This window comes from Leptonychotes weddellii, chromosome 6, assembly GCF_054177405.1.
Source record: "Leptonychotes weddellii isolate Sample4059 chromosome 6, ASM5417740v2, whole genome shotgun sequence".
In the NCBI taxonomy this organism is placed as follows: Eukaryota; Metazoa; Chordata; class Mammalia; order Carnivora; family Phocidae; genus Leptonychotes; species Leptonychotes weddellii.
In genome coordinates, this window is record NC_138374.1 from 77,724,698 (window position 1) to 77,750,945 (window position 26,248).

At 50.7% G+C, this 26,248-nt stretch overlaps 1 protein-coding gene; it reads left to right on the forward strand.

Annotated features, from left to right (window-relative positions):
• Positions 1–26,248, forward strand: part of CNIH3 (cornichon family AMPA receptor auxiliary protein 3) — a 203,626-nt gene that overhangs the window by 64,053 nt on the left and 113,325 nt on the right.

Genomic DNA, 26,248 nt, shown 5'->3' on the forward strand with positions numbered 1-26,248 from the left:
ACGGGGCTGCAAGGTGGGTGATTTCTACCCTTTGCTGTGTGTCAACAACATTTTGAGAAGCCTTCCGATGGCTCGCAGGCTGTGGGAGAAGAGAGCTGGGGTGAGAGTGCAGATCAGTGGCTCATGGACAGAACGCTTGACCCTGGGCTGCAGGGCGGGAGGCAGGTCTATTCCCAATTTCTCTGCTGGGGTGGGCATGGGGTGGGGGAGGGGGTGGGGGCCAGCAAGCTGAGGGGGAGGGTAGAGCCCTCAGGCGGTTGTTAAGAGACGGAACTCCCAGGCCAGAGCCCGCAGTTAGGACAACTTCTCTTGCTTTGATTAATATCCCATGAAATGACTAAATGCAAATGGACTGACAGAGCACTAAGTACAAGGCTTCTGAGGGGCTCTTTTTCCAGAGAAATCTGAGCTTGGCTAACAGGGCCTATGCTGGGCAGCCCCTTGATGCCCAAGCCTGCCGCACCTGCGAGGGGTCACTAACGGATCCTCCCCAGACGTGGAAATGGACAAGGGGCAAAGGGGATGCGCTCAGAGAGGGAAGCAGGGCTGTGGGCTGGTGAGGGACCTCCCTGCCTGCAGGAACACGCATCCTTGCCGTTCTGTTCTTGTCCAGCGGAACAGGATTTGGCAAAGGACTGCTGAACCTCTATGCTGTTCCCCCTTCTCGTTGCCAAATGGGAAATGCTACTGCACTGTCCTGTTTTCTCTCCACTCTGGTATGCGAGAACGCTTGTACGTGTCGGGAATGTTTACCTCTGTCATTCCGTCTAAAGGTGTCCAACTCTGGGGTGCTGTAGCCAGACCTCATTGAGAGACCCTGGTCTTGGAGCTGGACACAAACAGAGAACGTAATTTTAGGTTGTTCGGAGAGGGAGTGATTTAGTTTGGGGATGCGTGAGGCATAGTTACAGGGATTTTGCTGAAATTGTATGAATAGAAAGAAAGGTTTAAGGAGATCACGAGAGGCCAGGGGGCGGGTTGCAGCATGCCTTTTATCGTTGCCTTCAGATGCCAGTTTCCTGTTCTCACGGTGATCGCGCTCTGATTTTCTTTTGGAGAACTTCTGGAGGCTTCTGCTGACTCTCAGACCACATGCTTTATTCCCTTCCCTGGGCCACAGTGGTGGATTCAAGGGTAGGCACGAGATGCAGACCAGGTCCCCAGCCATGAGATTCCACTTCTGAGCTTTTGAGAATCCTCTGGGGGGAGAGAGTGGTTGGTGGGGGGACATAAGCCTGGAGTGGCTGCATGGGAGGCGTCTGCCCAAATGTAGCCAATAAAGTTGAAAATAGGGCAGGAGACGGAGAGACCAGGTTTGATGTCCTCATCCAAGTGCCGAGACAATTACGCGCCTGTACCTCATGTTGGCATGAGCCAAAAAGGCCTCATATTTTGGGGCACTGGGTGGCTCATTTAAGCGTCCGACTCTTGGTTTCGGCTCAGGTCATGATCTCAGGGTCATGAGATCGAGCCCCGCGTCAGGCTCCATGCCGGGTATGGAGTCTGCTTAGGATGCTCTTTCTCCCTCTACCTGCCCCCCCCCCCAACCCCTGGCTTGTGCTCTCTCTCTAAAAAACAAGAAATAAAAACCAAACAAACAAAAAGCCCTCCTATTTTGCCTGAGGCCACGTGAGTTGGGTTTCTGAAACCTGCAGCCGAGAATCCCGGGCTCACGATGGGCTACGAGAAATGCATAATCATGTCCGTGCGCTTGGGGCACATTTGACGGCCAGCAGCTCTCCTTCAGCAAATGAGAGGGCAGCAGCTTTTCTTGAAACACCTGTCAGGAATTAACACAGTGGAGGGAAGGCCTCGTCAAACATGTGCTCTTGTTTTGGTTTGGCCTCCAAAGCCCAAGAGGACTTGTCCTACCGTACATCACGGCACGTTGCCTGGCACTGTGCACCCCCCCCGAGGAGGGACGCCCCACCCTCGACGGCCAGTGTGTCCTCGTGAACCTGAAGCTGAGGTAGTGCACGATGCACGCACGTCACGGCGATGGTGGGACACACACGTGGCAGCAGCGCGTTCCCACCGTGGAGGAGGGGGAAGGCAGTGGCCTTGTCCGCCATCAGCATTCGACCTATTGTAAGACCAGAAGACCAATGGTGTTCTGGGGCCAGGGCTCTTGGGGCCTCAGATCCAGGCTGAGGAACAGGGCGGTAAAATGTGGGCTTGAGGAGGGATGGTTCCTAGGAGTACAGGTGGAGGGTGCTAGAAGGTGAGTCAAAGAGGTACCAGAACAGGAGCAGAAAGCACCCGGAGCTGGTGAGGCACGGGAGACAGGGGACACTGGGCAGCCATATCCGGGGGGTGGGGTTTGTGCTGCCCCCGAGCTCCACGCAGCCACTGAGGTGCGGTCAGGTGCCTGGGGACATGGAGAGATGGGCTGGGGACATAGCACTTCCCATTGCCATTGTTACCTCTCCCGTTCTGTTCTATCACGAATGCTTGTTTTTATCTTCCCACCAAGTCAGCGCTGGGCAGTGTAGACCAAAAGTGGGTACTCAGAAAGCCTGATGAGCTTGCAAGCTCACTGTGTGCACGCCCACACTGCCCACGGGGCTGGTGCCTGGAGGGAGACGACCAGAGTCACTGCAGACCTTCCCTGGGGTCTGCGCCATGGTGGCAGTGGCCGTGAGGGGCTGGACCCTGCTGTCCGCCCTGTGACCACAACAGCATTTATTCACCGCCGTCTGTTCAAGGGATGGTGTGAGCCCCCAAGATGACTCCTTAATCCTGACGGAAAGAAAGTACCGTTTCTTCCAGGAGGAGACGTGGCTGTCCTTGGTGTTCACCAGAGCACCAGCAAAATGGCTGTCGGGTACAACTGTGGGCTCTGCCTGACGGTTGTCCCTGAGGCAGCGAGCCCGGGAGAGGGGTGGGTTCTGCTGAGACAGGCGTGGACAGCGGGAGAGCCTGGGGGGCACTCTGCTCGTAGTGACTCACGCCGGAGCACAGCACGCTTTTACTGCAGGCCTGTGATGAAATGTTCACTGGGATTTCATGCCAAGTGATTTCTAAAAAGACTTTTAAAGTCATAGAAAATTGACCTTGATATAATGGTAAGCAATAAAAACAGATTACAACACATAGAGTTTATAAAAAATTATATGGATGTACGTATACACACACGTGTATACATTTATCTAAATCTACATGTATAACATGCACAAGCACGTGCATACATGCACACACGTACACACACCACATATACACACATGCACACGCATGTATCACACACATGCATGCATGTGCCACACATTCATGCACACATGCATGTGCACGTACCACACACATGCACACACGTGCACACATACCACAATGCACACACATCCACACACCACACACACATGCACACACCTGCATGCACACACCACATATTCACACACACACACACGTGCACAGCACACATATGCACACACATGCATCACACATACATGTGCACGAACCACACAATGCACATATGCATGCTCACGTGTACTTACAACGCACACACACGCATGCACACACACGTACACACATGCACACACACCACACACACGTGCACATGCACACACATGCACACAAGACTAACAGGAAAATGCCCAGTGTAAATAGTGGTTTCCTTTAGGTCATGAAACTATAGGTGATTTGGATTTTGTTTTTTTGTATTTCCAAATGTGCTGCTATGATTACATATTATATTTCTACTTGATTATATATTTTATGATCAGATTATGAAGACAAAAATTGTTTTTAAAGAAGAATGAACTGAAACCAATAAATGGTACTTACTTGATATTGTCGTCACACGTGGGTCACGTCCCAAACACGCCACATCTTAGAGATTCCCCACGTAGTTCATGGTCACCCAGGAAGCCAGCTGGTGGCTTGGAGATGAGGTTTGGAGAATTTTGAGGTTCTTTGCTGCCTCCCGAGAGCCCTTGTCCTGGGTCCCAGGGAGACAGACAGCTGCTGCTGCTTGCCTGGTGGCGTGCATGCCCAGTGCAGGCGGGAGGTGGGAACCGCAGGGCAGTGGTCCTGGAAAACCTCTCCCAGGCAGCCCTCCCGCTCCCATCCAGACGGGAGAGCGGGGTGAGCCTGGTGCCTCCCATCCTCATGAACATTGGTCACCAGCGTGTTTTATTTCCAAGCTTTGTTCTTACTTTGCTTGTGTTAACGCTGGGATCCAATGATCACTGATGATCGTCACTTGCTGGCACAGAGAAACCCAGAGTTTCCATTTTGACACATCAGTCTGTGTCAACTTGCCCGTGTATTTATTTATCAGCGTATTTTCCAGAAAGTAGGAATGCAGAAGAAAGTATGGCAGAGGAAACCGATTTAGGTATGAGCAGAAGAGGGATGCGTAGTTATTATTCCATTGTATCAGGCCAGGGGCTTGAAGGGGGGCTAGAGTGCTATCAACATGGTCAATATTTGCAAGAAGAAATGGTTGTTTTGGAGAGGTGCTGCCCTGCATGATCAGAAGGACCTCGGGCCTCATCCAGATTCACACAGACCTCTGTGGACTTACGCTGCCCTGCAAAGTGAAGGTTAGACACAACGAAGGACACTTGCTGGAAGAGGACAGAGGGGACTCCAGGGCCCAAGAGGCAGGGAGCGGAGAGGCAGGATGACTTCCCAGTGCCCATCCAAGGAGTGCTTTGTGCGCACCGAGAAGGGACTCCATGGTGAAAAGAAAGGGTCCTTTTAACTCCGTAGTTATGCCTAATCTGCACAAAGTAAGACTTTTTTCTGATAAGACCCTACCTCTAACCCCTCTGGGCTTTATGAGGGGTTAGAGGTGGATCCTGAATTTCTGCACGCCAATGCGGGCATGGGGACCGAGACTGTTTTAGCCAGAGCTGCCCGCAGACCCACGGAGGGGAGCTGGCCTGGCGTTGCCGGGTGCCTGTGTGTCCACAGGAAGCAGTCCCTCCGTGGGGCCCTTCGGCTCTGTCTGGAGCTCAGGCACAGCTTCTGCCAAGCGCATCCTGGGCAGTCCTCCAGAGCCTGGAGCGAGGTCATTCAGGAAGGAAGGTGGGGGTGGGGGGGGATGCCGCGCACAGTCGGGTTATATAAACGATTATTTACATATTGTTTTACTTCGTTGCCGAAGTTTCTACCCGAGCCTCTGTTCCTGAGAGAGTGCTGCTCCATTATTCAGTCCGATGTAAGGATACACGAAGTCCCCATTACCAGCGTTAACTAGCGCGTGTTACAGGTGTTAGAGCTTATGAATGGCTTTCACATTCAGCATCTCATTTAATACCGCCAGCCCGTAAAGCAGGGGTTATTATCCACGCTTTACAGACAGCAGAGCGGGGCCTGGAGGGTGAGACACTCAAAACCGCACAGCTATTCCGCTGGAATTTTGATGTCCCGGCAACCTGGCTTGGGTCCAGCATGCCCTTCCCCTCCTGCTCTCCGTCTGGGCAAACGCGCTCTCCCTTGTGTAGCTGGGGGGGCGGGCAGCCCTCTGGCTTCCATTTCCCTCTTCCTATGAAGATGATTTTCAGAGAGCGGCGGAGGGGGGGATGATTGAGGGTTGCAGGAGTGGAGATGGAGAGCAGAGTGCACCCCCCTTGCAGGCACATCGGTTTCCCCATTAATTTAATAAGCATTTACTAAATGTCTACGCCAAGCACTGATCTAGGTGCTGGGGGTACAGTGGGAATAAAGTGGGTGTGGATCCCACCCTCGTGCAGCCTGGGGCCTTGCAGGGAAGACGAGTATTAAATGTCCCTACCTGCCCCTAGTGAATGTTAGGAAGAGATGCGCCAGGCACTTTAGGCAGCATGGGGTCTAAGACAGTAAGACCCAACCTCGGGGAATCTGTTAAGGCTTCCTGGAGAGAGTAGAAACTAGCCCAGCTCCAGGTCGTGGGGAATGCGGTACTTCGGAAGAACTGGAAGGTCAGTCCAGCAGAGTTCGTAAAGAGAGGAGTGTAGACCAGCGAAGGTGGGTTGGGACCGGGTTGTGAAGGCCAAGTGAGAACTTTGGTTTTTATCCTGAAAGTAACGAGAAACAGTTGGAGTTTTAGCAGGAGTGTGACATTGATCAGATTGAGAATTTCCAAGTGTTCTTTTAGCTGCACGGTGGAGAATACATGTGTGAGGTTTGGATGGTGAGACGTCCAGATGACTGGGGACCACAGGGAGAGGGTTTGGCGAAATAAAACCAAGAGAGTGGTTAGAGCCCACTTGGGGAGGAGGAGTCCATTTCTTACACACATGTCTATTGCCCACGATGTGCTGAAGGTGTTCTAGGTACTTGGGCTGCAGAATGAAAAAGATGAAGAAACCCGCTCGTGGGGTCTGTGTTCCCATAAGGGAAAGTAGAGGGGTGGGGTGGGGGGTCACACAATGAATAGTAGACGCAAAATGAAAGTGTGTGCTTTTAAGGTATGTTGCAGAAAGACCAAGTGGAGGCGGGTACAGGGGTCGGGACCTCGGGCTGGCGTGGACCCAAACAGCATGTCCTGTAGGAGGGGCGGCCAGGGTCCTGGGAGAGCACCTCGTGAGCGGGGACAGTGGGGACAGAGGCTCCGTGCTTGGAGCCGGAGGGCGGCTCAGACAGACCATAGGAGACCTGAGCACAGAGGGTCTGTGGGCGCTGTAAGGCTTCGGATCTTCCTCTGAAATGGGCACTGATGGAAGATCCGAAGAGGAGGGGTGACGTGGTGTGACAAGTTAAAAGGGTACCCTGCCTGCTGTGCTGGGAGTGGGCGGGCGGGCGGGTGCGGGGCGAAAACACTGACCAGGGGAGGCTCTCGAGGTCATCCGGGGGAGGTGACGGAGCCTCACACCCGGGGGGTGGCGGCGGAGGGCCAGGGAAACCCCTGGACTCTGGGCCTGAGGTCTAGTCGGGAACCCAGGGTCAACCAGCAGGTGTTTATGGAGTTGTGGTTTGCTAAATTAAATGCAATAAAATCCACCTATCCTGGTCAAAGTGGCAGATAGTAGAAGTGTTTTTGTTTTCAAAACCTTTCAAATGATCTGGTTTTGGAGATAAAACTAAAATAGTTGAGCCAATAACAATAGGAGCAGGAATACCACCACAAAATGCTACCTATTATATGCCGAATGCTCTATTGAAGACTTCATATGTATTAGGTGCACTGTTTTGCGGTTTTATAGGACTCGGTCGGACATCTAATTTAATCATCACAAACACCTTGGGCGTTATTCTCATTTACAGAGAAGGAAGTTGAGGCTCAGGAAGATACATGGATAGTAAGTGGTGGTAAAGATAACATAGCACAGGGAATAATTAAGGACTACGTGGTATTGTTCGTATAGTGAATACGATCCTAGTCTATCCAGGGGAGCTTTACGTGGGCTGGAATCGTCCAGGGAACTTCAAGGAGCAGAGGGACCTGAATTAGGCTCTGAGCAAATGTTAGCTCTCACCGATTTCTGGAGAGGAGAGTAGAGAAGAGGACATTCCAAATGGAGGGAGATGCTCCTGCAAAGTCACGGAGCTGGGATAGAGATTAAAGTATTAGGGGAGAAAGGGGCCCTGATCTGGCTACACCGAGGGGTTCACCTGCTGTTGGCTTCCTTTGGGTGCCCTAACAGATACCCAAGCTGGGTGGCTCAACGCCGCGGAAATTCTGTCATGGTTCCAGAGGTACAAGTCCAAAGTCAAGGTGTTGGCAGGGCCAGTGCGCTCCAGGGGAGAACCTGCCTGGCGCTGGGTGTTGCTCGCCACCCCTGGTGTGTTCCTCGCCCGCACGTACCTCACTGTGGTCCTGCCTCGTGGTCGTCACGTGTGTTCTTCCTGCCATGTCTGTGTCTGACTCTTCTCTTCCTGTAAGGGAAGAGAATTGGGATTAGGGCCCACCCTAATTCGGTATGACCTCATCTTAACTTTATTACACCTGCGAAGATCCCATTTCCTAACAAGGTGCCATTCCCAGGTACTGGGTACGGCTTCTTTTTGGGGGATGATGTTCAACCTGTAACACCTGCTAAGCAGATAGTAGGTGGTTACTTATTACTTGTTGAATGAATAAATAGGATGAGTGACATGGGGTTGGATATAAGGTGTGGGCACGGTTAAGCCAGGTGACCGAGGATCTCACGTGCCGGTGGAGGGGTTGGGGTGGTGGCTTCTCTAGAGGGGTAGAGCTTGTTAACTGAAATGCTGAGTTGATTTTAATAGGGCCAGGCAGCAGAGAATTATAGTTTAGAGTTGGAGATTTAAGAATTTTAGATCTCCAATCTGTCTAGAGATCACCAGATTTTGTCCCTTGATTCTATAAAAAATGACTGTTAAAAATACCAATTGCCGGCTTGGAATACCCAAGTAGCAAGTCTGCGGTCTCAGAACAGACATTAGTTTTCTTGCATCAAAGTCTTTAGCAGCAGTAATGGACTCAGGAGAGCAAACCTGGAAAAGACCAGCGGTAAGACCCACGTGAATGTGGGGTCATCTTCTGTAATGACAGAGTCTAAATATAGCCTCCATGATTACACGTCATCACCGTAGACAGTGTCCTCCACCCGAGCCTTGTGAAGCCTCGCGCAGATGTGACCGATCACGTTTCTCACCTTCTCACAGCTGTTCGAGGGGCTGGGATTTTGGCTCACAGGTAGGACGGACTCTGCAATGGAGAGGTCCGGGAGTCTGGTTTCTTCTGAAATCCCAGTGCGGATCCCCCGGTGGCAGGTGCAGGTGCTGTGTTGGCAGGTCCTCACCAGCTGTAGGCAACATGCTTGGGGGATTCGGCCCTCTCAGAAATGAGGCAATCAGAGACACCTACCAGCCTATGCTTCTGAACCCATCTGCTGTGGTTGAACTTGCCCACCGGAAAGATACATGGAAATCCTAACCCCTAGGACCAAAGAATGGGACCATATCTGGAAATAGGGTCTTTGTAGATGTGATCAAGTTAACGAGGCCACCAGGTGGGCCCTAATTCAGCACGGCTGGTGTCCTTGTAAGAAGAGGTAATTCCATGTGCCACGTGAAAGGAGGGACACACATGGAGAAGGCCACTGGACAACCGGCGTGGACACCCGAGCGTTGCAGCTCAAGCCTGTGAGCGCTAGGGATTGCCAGCAAGCACCAGCGGCCAGGAGAGGCAAGGATGGAGCTCCCTCCCTTGAGGGGGGCACAGCCCTGCGGGCGCCTCGATTTCACACTTCCAGCTGCCGCACTGGAAGGGAACATTCTGTTGGTGTAAGCCGCTAGGACGTGGCGTGTATGGTGGACTCTGTAATGTAGGCTCTTCGAATGCTCAAGGGTCATGGGCCAGAGATGGAGGGAGCACAACCTTACAAAAATGGGGCAGGTCATTGTGGTCTCGCTGGCTCGAAGCAAGGATGGCCAGAGGAAAATCCTGACTGGGGGCCTGGTTATTGCAGGAATCACAGGCCAGGGGCAGCAGGTGAGCTGGACTCCATGCGGTAGAGAGAACGAGCTGGAGAAAGACCCTGAGAGATGGCTCGGACTCAGTCCCGAGAGAGAGGTGCAAGGGGTTTCTGAATCAGGGGAGCAAGATGGTGTCTTCCTCACAGGGCTGTGGGGGCTGTGGGGGGACGCAAACGAGCCCGCGCGTGGAAAAGCGCTCTTTAGCTAAAGCACCACGAATGCACGGTGTGTACAATGGCACTTGGAGCTGTTACCGCAGAATATGCCGTGTAACAGCCGTTTCCTTCAGGGTTCAGGGAGATGCTCCCAACAATTTCAGCTGGCCCGATGGGCTGTGAATGACTGCTCGTCGCCAGCATCCCCCGTAATTCATGTAAGGGACTTGGTCCCTCCACTGACAGCAGGGGATCTGGGGCAGGGAGAAGGGCAGATCTAAGGACAGAAATCAGACGTGTTAATTGAGGGGGAAGTCTGCAAACTCAGCATTGCCAACTCCTGAATTTGTTCTTAATTCACCCCGTGAGAGTCTCACGGGCATGGTAGTTGTGTGCCCCGCGACTGAGTGGCTGAGAGGAGGTGTATGTCCTGAACCGTTAATGAGCAGGTGTGTGGAGGGGAGCTAGGGGCCGTGAGCCATCCCTGAGCCACTGTTCTGGTGTGGCCGGCGCAATAGCAGGTAGGCATCTCAAAGAGCTTGGGTTTGGGGGGATTTTTAAGCTCCATGCCCCTTCGCTAGCTCCCAGGAACATAACTCTGGCTCTCACTGGGTCTTGGACGATGTCTTCCCTGTGACTCGTCCTGGTTCCCACTCTGCTTACTTGGCTCAAAGTTCCATCTTCCCATCTTTTCTCCTCTGGTCCAGGTTCCCGCACTGCGGGGTCTCACCTGTAACCACTGCTAACCTTTCTGTGTCAGACACGGATTTCCCATCGGCTCCTGGATATCTTCACGTGCATCTCTCATCAGTAACTAAAACTCGCCACATTCAATTTAAACCACCCCCCTCTTGCTTTCCGCCATGTTGCTCTGCTGGCCGTGTTTACTTCTTGTGGCTCCCGGGACTTCTACCCTTGTTGTCACTGGCGCTGGGAGCTCGGTTGGCTTCCCCCACTTGTTCTCTGCTCTTTCTGGACTCCAGTGCCTCTTGACATCTACATAATCAATTGCCAACCCTTGTGCTTTCTTCCTCTGAGCTCCCCAATCCGAGGCCATGGTTCTGTTCTAATTTACTCCTTATTAACTCTACTCTGGATATCTCAGTAGCTTCTTGACATATCAGATTTCCAGCCCATTTTCTTCACTGTCACATGGATGGGCTTCTGTGACATGCGTTGGATAGTTTTACTCCCTCAGAATCTTCAGTGGCTCTCCTTGCCCAAAGTGTCTGGTTCACCTCCTGGTTGTGGCCTCAAGACCCTCAAGGATGCAGCCCCAACCTGCCTTTCCAGCTTCCTCGCCCCCTGTGTCTGTGTCCCCGCCACTCGCCACTCAGCACCTTCTGCCATTCGTGCCTCCATGTTTCCGCTTTGCCATCCACGGGATCCTCTTCACTTCCATGCAGACCTGCCTCTCCAGGTAGCTTTCCCTAAGCCACCAATTTGGAATTCATCAGTCCCCACTTTGCCTTTCCGCACTGTTCTGCATCCTCTTCTGTTATAGTAGAATATGCCGTATATTGTAACTGCTGCTTTCGCTCCAGATTGTAAGCCGCTCAAGGAGCACCACTGACTTTTATTCACTTCTGTGCCCCCATGGCTCCATCCCACAGGGCTGCACACACAGTGGGCTCTCGGGACACGGCAGCGAGTGCTCGAACTATTGAATCATACAGTGGGGGCAGTCGGGAGGCTGGCCTCCACGGGCGTATCATGGCTTTGGGATTTCTGCTCCCTTCTCTGTAGGCAGAAGTTCGAAAGAGCCGAATCTGGCTACTGGGGGGCATAGCCTACCGGAGTCTAAAACGGAAATGCAGCTGAATTTCCGTTCTCGTTTGCTCCTGTGGCTTTTGTCTGATGTCCTCGACTTGGAATTTCAGTTGGAAACTTGAAATGCAACCAAAATAGCTTCTTCTGTGTCACTTCAGAATTAAGGCTTTCTAACCCTTCATTTCCACTTGAGCCTTTCTCTGAAAAATCAGCTCTGCTGCAAAGTGGGGCTAATGCTGCCCCCAGCCCCTCTCCGCGGGTGTCGTGGCAGGGGTGGCTGTAAACGGGGCAGTTTTAGACTCTCCGATATGTCAACAAGCTAAGAGTTTCATTCATTTAAAAAATGTAAATAAATGGGCTGCATCTAGCGTGTGAACAATAAAAGTCAGACCGTGGTGCTAAAACCAAGTGAGAAGATGCTCTAAATCGAGAGAGACACCCAGCCTTGGGGATAATTTAAGGAGCATTAATAAATATATTTAGAAGACTCATGCAGCAGAACTCATACCTCCAGCTTGTCTTCTTTCCACCCTGTGAGCGAGCAGAATTCATAGCGACAGCTTTAGAACAATAAAGAAAGAACTGGCTGCTTACCAGGACCAATTAAGTGGCGAGAAAAGGAAGTCTCATGTGTTAAACATGCGTGTTGGAATTCTCCACTACTATACTTAAAATAATTACATAACTGCATATTTTTCATTAGAATATTTTATTAGGAGTTAAACAGTGGTCGACTTTCAAAAACCGCATTTCCAGAAATCAGCCTGAAAGTCTGTTTGCTTGCGGATCTAATGCACTTTCTCATAAAAATGCCGTTATAAACGCAAATCGGTCCCCAGGCTGCCCCACGACAGCCATTTGAACTTCATAATATTGATGCCATATTGTAGATTTGCAAGAAAAATTTGTAAAAAAACCCATTTTCTTTGCAGCAGTAGCACTGATGTAAGTAATTTAATCTCTCATGCCTGAAATCGATTAAGGACGGTTTTCATTTTTACTGAATGATGATGCCTGTGGGAAAACAGGATTAATCAAGGGAGGTTGAACATACAGATCAGCACCGTGGTGGAGAGTCTGCAGGGAAACATGGGTCCTTTCTCAGGCTTCCAGACTGATGCTGGGGGTTCTTCAGGACATTAGATCTCACTTCCAAATGCCGGGCCTTCCTTGCTCCTCGTATGGATGTGCTGCTGGCGTTCCTTTACACTGACCGTGACTGGGCTCACATTTCCTCTGCTCACACATGGAAAAAAAGGAAGGCAAAGGGAGGGACATTTTCCTGAGGGAATTGAGCACAAGTTGCACGAGAGGAAAGAGGGAGAAGAGGCTCTTGAAAAGTGTGCGTGCGGTGTTAGGAAAAATAAATTTGCCGTATTGGGAAAATGGGGCTGAGTCAGCAGAAATGCATGATTTCCCTTCAAGGAGAAGAAGCCGTTGGTTAGATCTGAGAGTGCCTGATGTTAGCTGGCCGGGCTGTGGCCTCTCGTGCCTCAGCAACGAGCAGGAAGGGCATGGCGTGAAGGACACGGCGTGAAGCCAACGGTTCTTTTTCATGGGACATTCATGAGTTGGTTGCTTATAACTTTAGGGTTTACTGCTCTCTCTCAGGAACGACTTTGAATTTTATAAGTATAACCATGATTCATTTCTCTTCCACTTTCCACAGAGGATAAACTACTGTATCCTATTTTAAAAATGTTTCTCTCTCTCTCTCTCCCCATCACCATCACCATCACCTCCAATCCACCTTGCTACCACTGTTGAGACAATCCTTCCATCATACCTTTCTTCAGCCAAGGATTTGGTGGTTTCCTGTTTTCTTGGCAAGTTGAACCTTTCTGCCAAGTGTTCCAGCCTCCATCATAAGCCTCCCCATTCCCAGCCAGGCCCCTGCCCGCCACCTCCTAGTGGATCCCTCCACAGTGACTTGGCCTGAATCCTTCCTGTTCTCAGCAAATGCCACAACCCTTCCAGGATCAACTCGGTTTCCTTCTTGAATTTGTGCATTCTCTTCCCTGGTTGTCTGCATTCCCCGTACTTGTAGAAGACAAAGTTGGGGGTGGCTGTTCTACCTGTAATAATTCAGGCACAGGAGATCCTAGCCACGATGTTTGTGCTACGTGGTCCTGCCTTCCAAGCGACCCTTGACTGGGTAAAGAGAGGACATGTGACCCTCAAGGGAAATAATCAGATTCTCTTTCCCAGGAATTTGGACATGGGACTGAACCCCAGCCTGAGTGTCTGGAAGTGAACATGTCTACCAAGGAACGGAGGGTTGGCTGCATTCTGTTCTGTGGAAGAAAGACCATGGGAGCCTAATGGTAGAAAGGCCTGCAATGCTCAGGGATCTTGGTGGAGAATTACAGAAACCAACCCTGGTGAACTTGAGCAGAAACGCCTTGTTACCAAGGTATATGTAGGTCCCAGAGTCGATGGGAAGGCCAGAGAACCAGGTTTGGAAAATGGTGTCCGCTCAGGGACAGCGTGGTGGGAAGGCCACTGTGGGCTCCACTGTCCCGCCTACAGTCCACCCCTCCAGTAGCTGCAAGGGTCTTTCTGATATTTAACTCAGAGTATGATGCTCTCCTGCTGTTCTATAATAATTCCTCTGGTCTTTGTCCCAGGTTCTGAGCACGGAGGTTCTAAACCCTTAGGATTTCCCAAGTGATGGGAGTGCCATTGTTTTTCATGGTGGTCTTGATAGTTTATGTGAACAGGATGACCCAGGATGGGGACAGGCCACATCAGAAACACCAGCCATGTGATCAGGGGGTCGGGCTGTGAGCCACGGAGGTCAGCCTGCCCTCGGGGGAGGAGTGGGTGTTGAAGACGCAGTTTGACCCCGTGCGGCCCGTGATGCAGTCAGCCGTGCCCGTGGTGCTGAAGCCCCAGCAGATGCTCCAGACACGGAGGCTTGGGTGAGCTGCCCTGCTCGGTGACATACCCTGAGTCCCTGGGGAGAGGATATGGACACTCTGCCTTTGGGATGCTCTCAGACCCGGCTTTATGTGGCTCTTCATGTGGCTCGTCCCGATTTGTATCCTTGATGTGCAACTGTAATCAGAGATGTAGAGCTTTCCTGAGAGCTGAGAAACCCCTGAATTTTTACCCAGTACATCAGAAGTGTGGGTGGCCTCAGGGCCCTGAACCCACACTGGCGTTGAAGGAATGACAGTCTTCCTGGGGGCTGTGCCCTTGACCTGGGAGACTTTGCTGACTCTGGGTGGTTAGTGTCAGATCTGCAGTCATTCACCTGCTTAGCACCATCAGATGCTTGTATTAAACCAGAATGTCCCAGAATGAAGGGAGTCCTCACTGGCCTGTCTATGCTCCTCCTTGTTTGCTGCCCTCCGGCCTGGCCCCGTCCCTCATAATCACCATGCTGACTTCCTGCCAAGGCCTCGCACTTGCTGTTCCCTCTGCTGGGAACACCTGTCCTCAGATCTGCACATGGACTTCTCTGCGGGTGGGAGAGCTGCTGGTCTTGTGTGCCTCAGTACCCAAGACCTAGAATAGCAACTTGGTTGGTTGATTGGTTCTAGATCATAGGTCACAGAAGAGCCCCGGGGAGCCTATTAATTATAATTCTGCAACCTACAAGATCAGATCTGAGGTCCGACTCTTCAGTAGATGGCTCTGCGGCTGTGAGAGACAGGAGGTTCTCTTTCACGGTTAGAAAGGCTTTTTGGGTCTCTAGCCTTGACATCAGCTGAGATAGCAAAGTGTGGAGCTTGTCGTTTTCCCGGGAACTCAGTGTTCAGAAGCAGCCAGCCCATCCAGAGCCTTTTATGTTCATCATTCCACCCAAATGCTCAATTACGGCCACACTGGTTCTTCTCAAGCCTTGCCTCCTGCAGCACTTCACCCCAGGCAGCCTGCGGTGAAAATTTAGGTGACCATTTGCCACCACATAGCACAGACACCGGTATTGCATGTCCCACTGGCATTGAGCAAGTCACTGCCCTCGAGGCAAGGCACCTCCGATAACCAATCCTGATTCCTATCTGTGGGTCCTTTTGCTGGGCTGTTAGGAGTTGAGTGTTAGTTTAGTTGGGGAGCAAAAACTACTCTAGGTTTTTAAATGGAGGGAATTTAGCCCAGGAAACTGGTAACAAAGGTCTTGCCACAGTGGGAGGGCAGAAAGGGGAAGGAGGAATGATTCAAACACTGGCTGTTTCAGGAAGCCCGTCTGCCTCTGGGGCTGGATGCGCAGACGAGAGCCTGGTGTTGCCCTGAGCCCACAGCCACCCTGCTACTCGGCTGCCACATCCCCAGCATCACCAAAAGACTGCCTCCCCCATCTTCCACTTTCCTGTCTCCTTCCAGCGTCTCCCAGCGCCAACCAGCTGACAGAGGAGTCCGGAAAATGCAGTCTTCAGGCTTCTGCCCTGGGGTGGGGAGGAGGCGGAGCAGGTGAGTGTTTGCTCGGAGACCACGGGTTCTGCGTGGCACGGACTCTGGGGCCCCCCAGGCAAGCCTTCCTTATCCTCCCAGGCCAGAGCAGATCATGCTGTGCTCCCTCCCAGAACTTTCTGGACCTAAACCCTCATAGATCTTCCTGCAGTTTATCATGTATTACATTTATATGTACACACATATGTATGTGTATGTATGTACTACATATATATTTATATCAGTTTCTATTTTCCCTGCTAGAAGCTTCTAGAAGGCAGGGCCTGTATAGGTTTTGCTGTCCAGTGTTGGCAGCTCCTACATGTCATGGACGCTCACATTTGTGGAATGCATGCAGGGCTGCGAACGCTGCTTACTTCATCTGGTCTCTCCTCTGGTCCTGATTCGGGTATGTCCTCCAAGTCCCATGGAACTAAGGTCAGCAGAAGCGTCAGCTCTGATGAATCAGTGTGTTTGAAGCTGTGACACTGTCTCATTGTCCGCCGGTGGTCCCCATAGAGCATCTTTCCCGAAGAGACTGAGGTGGGGCACATTTGACTCAGGGCACGCAGCTCTAGACAGAGCATGAATTTTAGCAACAGAGCCCGTGACAGTCATCAGCCAGAATGAAGACCTTCAACCACATAATCAGGTGGTTGAAGGAGTCATCGATGGCCCCAGGATGGGTGAGTACCTAGGGCTACCTGTGTTCACACCTGCAAGGCCATCTCCATACTGGAGGCTGAATGAACAAAGGGTTGTCGAAATCCAGAACAGCGATGTTTCCTAACAACTGGAGATGTTTCAACATCTCTGGCAATTTGACAAATGAATAGGGAAGAACCGAGAGGGCTCTGTAACTCTGAATTGGTCTGGAGACAATGCTAGAGGCTTCGATGTTAAGACGTTCTGTCTTTTCCCTTCTCTTTCCTGGGCTTTGCCTGGTCCTTGCCCCATAAATATCCTAAAGGAGGCAGTGCTGAGAGTGACCTGTGACCTGCTGGGTGCCCGGGGCCTGGAGGAAACAGGGTCTCCTCGGGACCCTCTGAATCAACGCTGATGCTGGGTGAAGTTTATTAGAACTTAGATTAGTGTCTCATGGTCATAATATATTTAGTTAATGATTGTTCATTGTAATTGTGACTTCACCAATTTATTGTTAATTACAAAGAAATCAGAAGTCCCCCAAAGAATTGCTTTTTTGGGGCACCTGCATGGCTCAGTCAGTTAAGCGTCCAACTCTTGATTTTGGCTCAGGTTGTGATCTCAGTGTTGTGGGATCGAGCCCCGAGTCAGACTCTGTGCTCAGTGGGAGTCTGCTTGGGATTCTCTCTTTCCCTGTCCCTCTGCCCCTCCCCCCACTCATGCTCGCTTGCTCTCTCTCTCTCAAATAAATAAATAAATCTTTTTGAAAAAAAAAAAGAATTTTTTTTTTTCCTATCCCTGTTGATTGCCTAGTGCTGTTATTAAAGGAAAATTTTTGGTTAGGAAATGCCAGTGTTTGTCAGCTATTTCTCAGGCCAACCAGGTGGGGTTCAGTAGAACTCCATCCAACCAACCAACCATACACCTTACACACCCTCCGTTCACAAACCTATACTGGGCATCTATATTGATCACCCTCCATCCGACTGGCCATGAGATGCCTGTCACCGACAGGGGAGCTTGGATCACCCCTGGTGAGCTGTAGTGATGCAGACATCAAAACTTTAACTAGGGTCAGCTGGAATGAATGCACTGGCCAGGGTAATATGGCAGGCATTTGTCAGTGAAGGAGGAAGTAGAAATGTAGACAAGGAAGCTGGAACTGGAGGGTTGAAGACAGGGGCAATCAGTGCATTGAAGAAAGACAACGAAGGCTAAAGGTGATTAATCACCAATTAAGGCCAAGTATGAAGGCTGCGCCAGATGGCCCAGAACTTAATTGGAGGGGTAGCAGGTGTCCCGGGGAGGGCTGAATTCTCAGTTCTGTCAAGTCTGCTACACCAAGGTCAGGGCCCTGAGTGGGACACAGTGAAATCCTGAGACATGCAGTGGGGACATCTGGGTCAGTCAAATCTTGAATCTCTAGGTCTCTCTGAGCCTTCTGGGCCCACAGAAGTAACCTGTTCCTCTCTATTAAAGGCTAGCACTCCCTCTTACTTCAAGATGACGTCACTAGGCCAGTAAATAGGGTTGAGTCCTACCATAGCCTGGATGGAGAAGTGATGGGCCTGCTAAGGGAGGAAAGGGACCATACTCTGAAGGAGCTACAAGACCTCGACACCATTCTCTGGCACAAGCTGGGAGAGTGTATGTGGGAAAGGATCCTGAGGGTTCAGATCAGTGTATGTGGGAAAGGATTCTGATGGTTCTCCAGCATATTCAGGAAAGGATTCTGAGGGTCTAGATCAGTGTATGTGGGAAAGAATTCTGAGGTTCTAGATCAGCATATGCAGGAAAGGATTCTGAGGGTTCTAGATCAGTGTATGCGGGAAAGGATTCTTTTTATTTTTTTAAGATTTTATTTATTTATTTGACAGAGAGAGACACAGCGAGAGAGGGGATACAAGCAGGGGGAGTGGGAGAGAGGGTGAAGCAGGCCTCCTGCCGGGCAGGGAGCCCGGTTCGGGGCTTGATCCCAGGACCCTGGGGTCATGACCTGAGCTGAAGGCAGATGCTTAATGACTGAGCCACCCAGTTGCCCCGAAAGGATTCTTTTTGATCATATGAAATCGATTATAACAAGTGTTTTTATAGCCATGTCCACCTCTATCATTTTTGTGATTTCTGGATCAGTTTCGGTTCATAGATTTTTCTCCTTGTTATAGATTATATTTTCCTGCTTTTTTGCATACTTTGTGATTTTTGACTGGATGCCAGACATGTAATTTTACCTTCTTGGGTCCTGGATACTTGTGTATTTCCTCTAAATATCATCAAACTTTATTTTGGGATGTGGTTAAGTTACCAGTTTCATACTTCCCAATCTTCTTTTAATATTTGTTAGGTGGGACAGAGCGGCATTTAATCTGGGGATAATTTCCCCCCAATACTGACACAGACCTTCTGCATACTCTACTGAGGTACTGTGAGTTATGAGAGTTCTCACTCTGGCTGCTAAGAACAGCCGTCATTGTGAAACCTCCAGGGATTGTTCTTTCTAAGCTTTTCTTAAGAGTCTTCTCCTTCACACATAGGAGCTGGTCAATACTCAGCTGACGCCTGGAGGAGGACTTTCTGTAGATCTCTTGAGCTCTTTCTGTGTGCAACTCTCATCTTTGGTACTTTGTCCTGTGAGCACTGGCTGTCTCAGCCCTCTTGTACTCCCATATCTGTGTCCTCAACTCAGGGAGTCTGTGGGGCTCTGCCTGAGTTCTTCTCCCCACTTTCTGAGCCATAGCCTGGAAACTCTCTGAAGACAGCAAGGTGGACCAGTGTAGGACTCACGTTTGTGATCTGCCTCTCAGAGATCACTGTCCTTCATTGCCTGCTTTCCAGTGTCTTGAATACCATAGTTTTTCTTAGTTGGTTCCCGCAGGAGGTAAATCTAGTCTCTGTTTCTCCATCTTAGCTGGAAGTCAGCCTATAGTTACCATTTTTTCTTTAAATAAGATATTAAACTTACATTTCCTAACCCATCAGTCTTCATAAATGAATCAGTGTCTCGACTCTCCCTGTGAAATGTGAAAAAATTATACTCCAACAGCACCTCCCTTCCCAATCTCCTGCTTTTGGCACGTTGTGAAATCTTCCCCAATATGTTATCATCAAATTATTATTATTTTAGAATTGTGTAGCTCTTCTTCCAAGATTTATAGTGATTTTACCATGTATTATAATTATAGTTACCAGGATTTATTTCTATGTTTAACTCAATTCAGGTCACCACCAGTGGTTTTTTTTTTTTTAACTACCTTGGCTTCTCCATGCGTGAATTCATTACTTTGATTCTCCTTTTCATTGAAGAGTGCTCTGTTGGAGGCAGAGTGCTCGTGCCATTTGCCTTGGTGAGTTTGCATTGACTTGTAACCTTAGCTTTCTAGACTCAGCACACCCAGAATGGCTCAGTCTCTTCAGGGTGGATTCATATTGTCCAGTTTCGCAGGAGATTCATAAGGAAGCTAGGACATGATTGTGTTCATTTATAATGAAAAATTTAGCTCCTTTCAAGACCAAGACAGTGATGTTCTCTGGTCAGTGTATTGTATGTCAATAGGAAACTTACACAACAGGTCAAATTTTAAAGATTTTGTTTATTGGAGAGAGAGTGTGCATGTGTGCACAAGTGGTGGGGGAGGGGCAGAGGCAGAAGAATAGAGAGAATTTCTTTTTTTTTTTCTAAAGATTTTATTTATTTATTTGACAGAGAGATAGAGAGAGAGCATAAGTTGGCAAGGAGGCAGGCAGAGGGAGAGGGAGAGGCAGGTTTCCGCAGAGCAGGGAGCCCAATGCGGGGCTGGATCCCAGGACCCCGGGATCATGACCTGAGCCAAAAGCAGCCGCTCAACCAGCTGAGCCACCCAGGCGCCCCAGAATAGAGAGAATCTCAAGCAGACTCTGTGCTGAGCATGGAGCCCAACACCGGGCTCCATCTCACGACCTTGAGATCATGACCTGAGCCGAAACCAAGAGTCAGATTCTTCACCGACTGAGCCACCTGGGCGCCCCATGATCCCTACTATTTGTGCCTCATTTTTTCTGCTTCAACTTTGGCTCTGTAACGATGCAGCAAGAATTTGCTTGTTTACCCAGTGTTGGGCCCCAGGAATACTTTATCTTTAGGATAATCATGTTGAATCTCATCCATCAAGAGCTGAGTTATAGTTTACTCTCAGCTTTGGGGGAACTGGGCAGTTGTCTCTCTGACAATGACTTTTTCGTTCTCTGAATGCCTACCTGTCATTTGTCACTTGTTTCTGCCTCGTTCTGCTTGTTTCCTTTTATAACAATGGTCTTACTGTTTCTGACTGTCTGTGTCTTGAGAGATACCCTTTATGTATTTGCTTTCTACTTAGTATTTAGCACAACATCTTATACAGAGAATATGTTCAATGGGTACCTGTCAGGGGAATAACAAGATTCCCTGACCTCCTTCTGTTCTTTGGCACCTGAATGCCCATACCTAGCATCATGTTCCATCTGTTCTTTAAAAAAAGGAGATTTGGGGGTGCTGGGATGGCTCAGTTGGTTAAGTGTCTGCCTTCAGCTCAGGTAGTGATTCTGGGGTCCTGGGATGGAGCCCTGCATTGGGCTCCTTCCCTGCTAAGTGGGGAGCCTGCTTCTCCCTCTGTTCCTCCCTCTCCTCGTGCACATGCTCTCTCTCTCTCTCTCAAATAACTAAGATTTCAAAAAAAAAAAATTAAAAAAGGAGATTTGGAGGCCTATTTGAGTCCACTCAATATTACAAGGCATGACCCATGCCACAGGGAAGGTGGGCATAAGTGAGTGGGAAGGAGAGGAAGGAAAATACATATGAAAATGCCAAGACAAGGACACTGAGCATACAGTTTCCAGTTTCCGGAGCGGACCACATAGGACGGCTGCTCAGAGTGTGCGTGAGCAGCTTTACGTGGTTATCACAAATCTCAGCAAAGCCTCCCCAACAGCAGAACCCACAGGTTCTTGGGGGGCCGGGGTCACAGGCTTCTCTAGGGACCAGCCACATTGGCCCATAGTCACGTGTGTATCAGCTCAGACTGTGCTGGTGCCAGAGAACGGTGGGGTGATACCATGTGGCGTGCGGCAGAGGCCGTAGTCCAGCCAGCAAGGTTTGGCGCCGGGCGCGTCGGCAGCAGGGGACACGGGCGTGCAGACACCCATCCCCATTCATCCACATCAGCTCTGGCTCTTCTGCTGGTTCCCCTCTTTCCCAGGCTCTGCCCGGGGGCACTCGCCTCCTAATTGCCCCTTCAGCTCCAGGAGGGGTCAGAGGCGCTCCCAGGCATTCCCACACTACCCTGCTCTTCCTGCTTTCGAAGACCTCAAACCCGCTGAACCATAGTTGTTTGTCTCTTATTCATCCTTGAGTGTAGGGCTCGGGGCTGGTGGGTGAATGTTCGAGGCACGTCTGCAAGAAGAGCAGAAGGCTTAGCAGAGGGGCGGGCTCCTGGGGGGTCCTGGCTCACCGGGCTCTACGGGACAGACGCACAGCTGACGACCGGGCTGCCGAGGCTGCCGCCGCCCGCAGGTGTTGCACATCTGGATGCAGGTCACCGTGAGAGTTCTATCCTCTTGGACGCTCCGCTGGACGCGGGTGTGAAGATGGGCTCACTTTGTGGGGACTGTCACGGCCAAGTGGGCCTCCAGCCTCTTTCCTGCCTGCTTTGCCTGGTGCGGCTCCTCGGTCTGTAAGGTGCGGGGTGAGTTTCTTCTCTCCGGGCAGGAATCCCTTGCTGTTCACGTCCATACACCACTATCTGGGTTGTGGGACCTCCATTGGGGTGTGGACGTGTGAGTGCAGCTGGAGGTTCAGGGGGCCCAGTTGATTCACCGAAGTTTGTTCTCCTTCCATGGGGGGCCTCCCTGCAGCGTCCCTCCCCCGTGGCCTCCCACCACAGCCCCTGTGGGACGATCTGCTCCCCCCGGGCAGAGGTGGTACTGTGCAAAACATCTTGTGCACTCTTTCTACATATTTATACACATAACGTGCACAAAAGTGGAGTCTGGTTTCTTTCCTTCACATATGAGCTCATACTGCAAATTCTTTCGTTCTAGGTTTTCCTTCCTTCCTCCCTTTCTCCCTCCCTCCTTCCCTCCCTTCGTTTCCCCCCTAACAAAATGGATGTTTATAAAGAATTATCTCGATCTTTTAAGGGCCTATAAAACACTAAATTGGCATTCAAGTAATTGATTCCTCTGTAGGAAACATCCGTTTGCTGCAGATCAACCACTCAGTTGTTGATTAATTAATCATGTGGTTCCGCAGAAATTCTCCCTTTTCTCTCTACAGGCATAAATCATCCACCACAGGGGGCTGGAAACTACTGGAGAGCCAGCAGAGTGAGGCGCTCCACTGGGAGGGTCACTCTGTGCCCCAGATTTCCAGCTCTCTGCTCAACGGCCCCCCCACCGCGCCCTACCCCAAACGCCCTCCAGGGTTCTGCCTGCCCCACGTGCCCTCACTGCACCCCGAGAAACATGGTTGAAGAAGCATCTCTGTCCCCCTGGCACGCACTCACTTTGGAAAGACACAAAATGCTTACACAGTAAGGCTGTGGGATGGGGATCCCACAGCAGATCCAGATTTCCATGAATAACACATTTATTCAACACTCACTGTGTGCCAGGCTCAGTTACCAATGCTGCACACGTATTAACTCAGCTGCTTCTCCCAACCTTTTGAAGTGAGTTCTGTTAGGCTCCTTATTTTACAGATGAGGGAAAGGAGGCCCAGAGAGGTAGACTTGCCTCAAGGCAGACACATAGTAAAGTAAGAAGGTTCAAACCAGGGCACTCTGACTCTGGATCCTATGCTCATAATCACAGAAGTTTGGCCCCCAGATGTGATTGTGATTTAAGGAAGACCAACACCATTTTGGTCATTGTGCAAAGAGCTGGATTTACTGATGGCTTCAGTGGCCCTTCTTTGTGGATTCAGGATGATACTGGCCAGGCCTGTTTAAAGACCCAAGGAGGGGTGCCTGGGTGGCTCAGTAGTTAAGCATCTGCCTTCAGCTCAGGTCATGATCCCAGGGTTCTGGGATCGAGCCCCGCATTGGGCTTCCCGGTCAGCGGGGAACCTATTTCTCCCTCTCCCACTCCCCCTGCTTGTGTGCGCTATCTCAAATAAATAAATAAAATCTTTAAAAAAAAATAAAGACCCGAGGAACTGTTTCTTTCTGAGGCCTTATCCTACAACATTAAAAAAAATAAAATGCTACATTAAATGTAAATTTTTGCTATAAATACTTCGAAGATGTTTTAAAAATAATTTGCCTTTGAAGTAATCTGGCTGTGAACAATTTGCTTAATTCATGATTGGCTGTGATTTCTCATTCACGTTTGGAATTCTTGTCATTGTTTCTAGATGTAATGACACTGTTACGAATATTAATTTAGCAAATGAGGTTGACATAATATTATTACATTTTGTAGACATATAATGAATCTTTTTTTTTTTTTTTTAAGATTTTACTTATTTATTTGAGAGAGCGAGCAGAAGCACGGGGCAGAAGGAGAAGAAGAAGCAGACTCCTCTGCTGAGCAGGGAGCCCGACGCGGGGCTCGATCCCAGGACCCTGAGATCATGACCTGAGCTGAAGGCAGACGCTTCACCGACTAAGCCCCCCAGGCGCCCCATGAATCATTTATCGATTGTGCTTTTGCATTCATAGTTTTAAGCCAGCACTTTTCCTTTATTCAGTCTTTTTTTTTTTTTTAAAGATTTTATTTATTTATTTGAGAGAGAGAATGAGATAGCATGAGAGGGGGGAGGGTCAGAGGGAGAAGCAGACTCCCCGCTGAGCAGGGAGCCTGATGCGGGACTCGATCCCGGGACTCCAGGATCATGACCTGAGCCGAAGGCAGTCGCCCAACCAACTGAGCCACCCAGGAGCCCTCCTTTATTCAGTCTTAAACCTTCCCTTGCCCCCGAATGGACTTGTAGGCCAGCTCTGTGGCTGTGGGGCTGATGAACATACGTGTTCTGGGCCCAGATCCACCTGCTGGCCCCCTGCAGGGTGGCCTCGGACCCGCTGGAGCAAAATCTGCAAAGCCTCTTGAGGTCCGGGTGCAGAAACCCCTAATACCATTTTTGCCACATTTTTTGGTCAAAGCGCGTGACCAGGCCCACACAGATGAAAAGGCGGCCTGCTTTTTACTAGCGCCGTGTGCTGGCAAGCCTCAACACCGCGAGCAAGGGCTCCTCCCGCCGGGACATGCGGCTGCCCCCGCACGCCTCCCCCTGAGCTGTCCCTAGGGACAAAGTTGCGGCCCACACTGCCCGCGGCCCCGGGGAGGGGCGGAGAGAGCCGTGAGACCAGGCTGGGAGGGAGCGGGGACTGCTGTCCTTCTCGGGGCACACTTCTGCCCCGTGCTGCAGCTTCTGCTCGGTGGCTGTATCACCTGCAGCTGGTAAAAGGCAGTTCATTATACTGCCATGAGCTAGTGAAATTGTAACAAACGGTAACATTGGCATGTCGTTTTCAGGAAGAAATAAATGTCTTGGAGTGAAAAGGGGGCTCCCAGCATGCACCCGGTCATGACGAGAGCTTTGAAAGCGCCCTGTGCGCAGCGGCGCCCAGGGGCCCTGGGTGCAGTTGGTCACCTGCCGTCGGGAGACGAGACTGGCTTGTGGCGAGGACGCGAGCTTCATCCTCCTGACGCTGTCCTGCTGGGGTGTTGGGCATTCACTTCTGCAGAGGATGCGTCCACTAATAATACTTCTTCTGTTGAAGAAAGAGAGGGACAAACATGCTATATCATATCGCAAAATTAACTTGTGACTAGTCCTTATGCCCCACATTTTGGCAGTATCTCCACCTCTTACCCATCAGACAATGGGTGTAAGCTCTCAGAAGCATGAGCTAGGTCTGTCTGTAGGCTCGTCTTGTTTTTTTTTTTTTTTAATTTTAAAGAAATGTGTATATATATATTTAAAAGTTGTGAAAGAGCACCTGGGTATCTCAGTTGTTAGGCGTCTGCCTTAGGCTCAGGTCATGATCCCAGGGTCCTGGGATCGAGCCCCGCATCGGGCTCCCTACTCCGCGGGAAGCCTGCTTCCCCCTCTCCCTCTGCCCCTGCTTGTGGGAATCTCTCTCTCTCTGTCTGTCTCTCATGAATAAATAAATAAAGTCTTAAAAAAATAAAAAAATAAAGTTGTGGAATATAACACAATTAAGAAAAATATGTAAGGGGCACCTGGGGGCTCAGTCGGTTGAGCGCCCGACTCCTGGTTTCGGCTCAGGTCATGATCTTGGGGTCGTGAGATCGAGCCCCGCGTCCAGCTTCGCGCTCAATGGGGAGTCTGCTGGAGATTCTCTCCCTGGGCCCCTCCCCCCACTTGCTCGCTCTCACCTTTGCTTGGAGACCGCACTGGTCAGCCGAGGCTTTCTCAGGCCTGCGCCACAGTCTGAGGGCCCCCTGCCTCCTTCTGTGCCCCCGCCCCCCGTCCTCCACGGGCACCTGCCCCACCGATGCTTGTGTGTCTAGCCCCGACCTGGGGGCCCCAAATGACCTGGGGCGGGGGGACCTGGATAAGCAGGGTGACAAAGGCTGGGCTCAGTCCGGGGGAGGGGATGGGCTTTCTGAAGGAAGAGTGGGTGGACGTGCCTGGGTGTGCAGAGCAGGGAGGACGGGGAGCTGAGGCAGCTCTGGGGTTGGACTCGGTCAGTGTGCCGCCGAGCGGGGGCTCTGTCGGGACGGCGATGGTTTTAGCTCTGTGCTCAGTCAGGGGTTTTCATGGGAAAAGTAACGTGGTAAGTTACATTTGAGCTGGTGTGCACTGTTTGCTGGGTGCATTTGTGCAGGACCTCTCTCCAGCAGGGCCTTCCACAGGGAGGAAGGGAAGCAGTTGAGGGGATCCCATGTGTCCCTTCCCCTGCAGTCTTTGTGCCAGGCCCCACTCCGGGCCGTCTTCCAAGGGC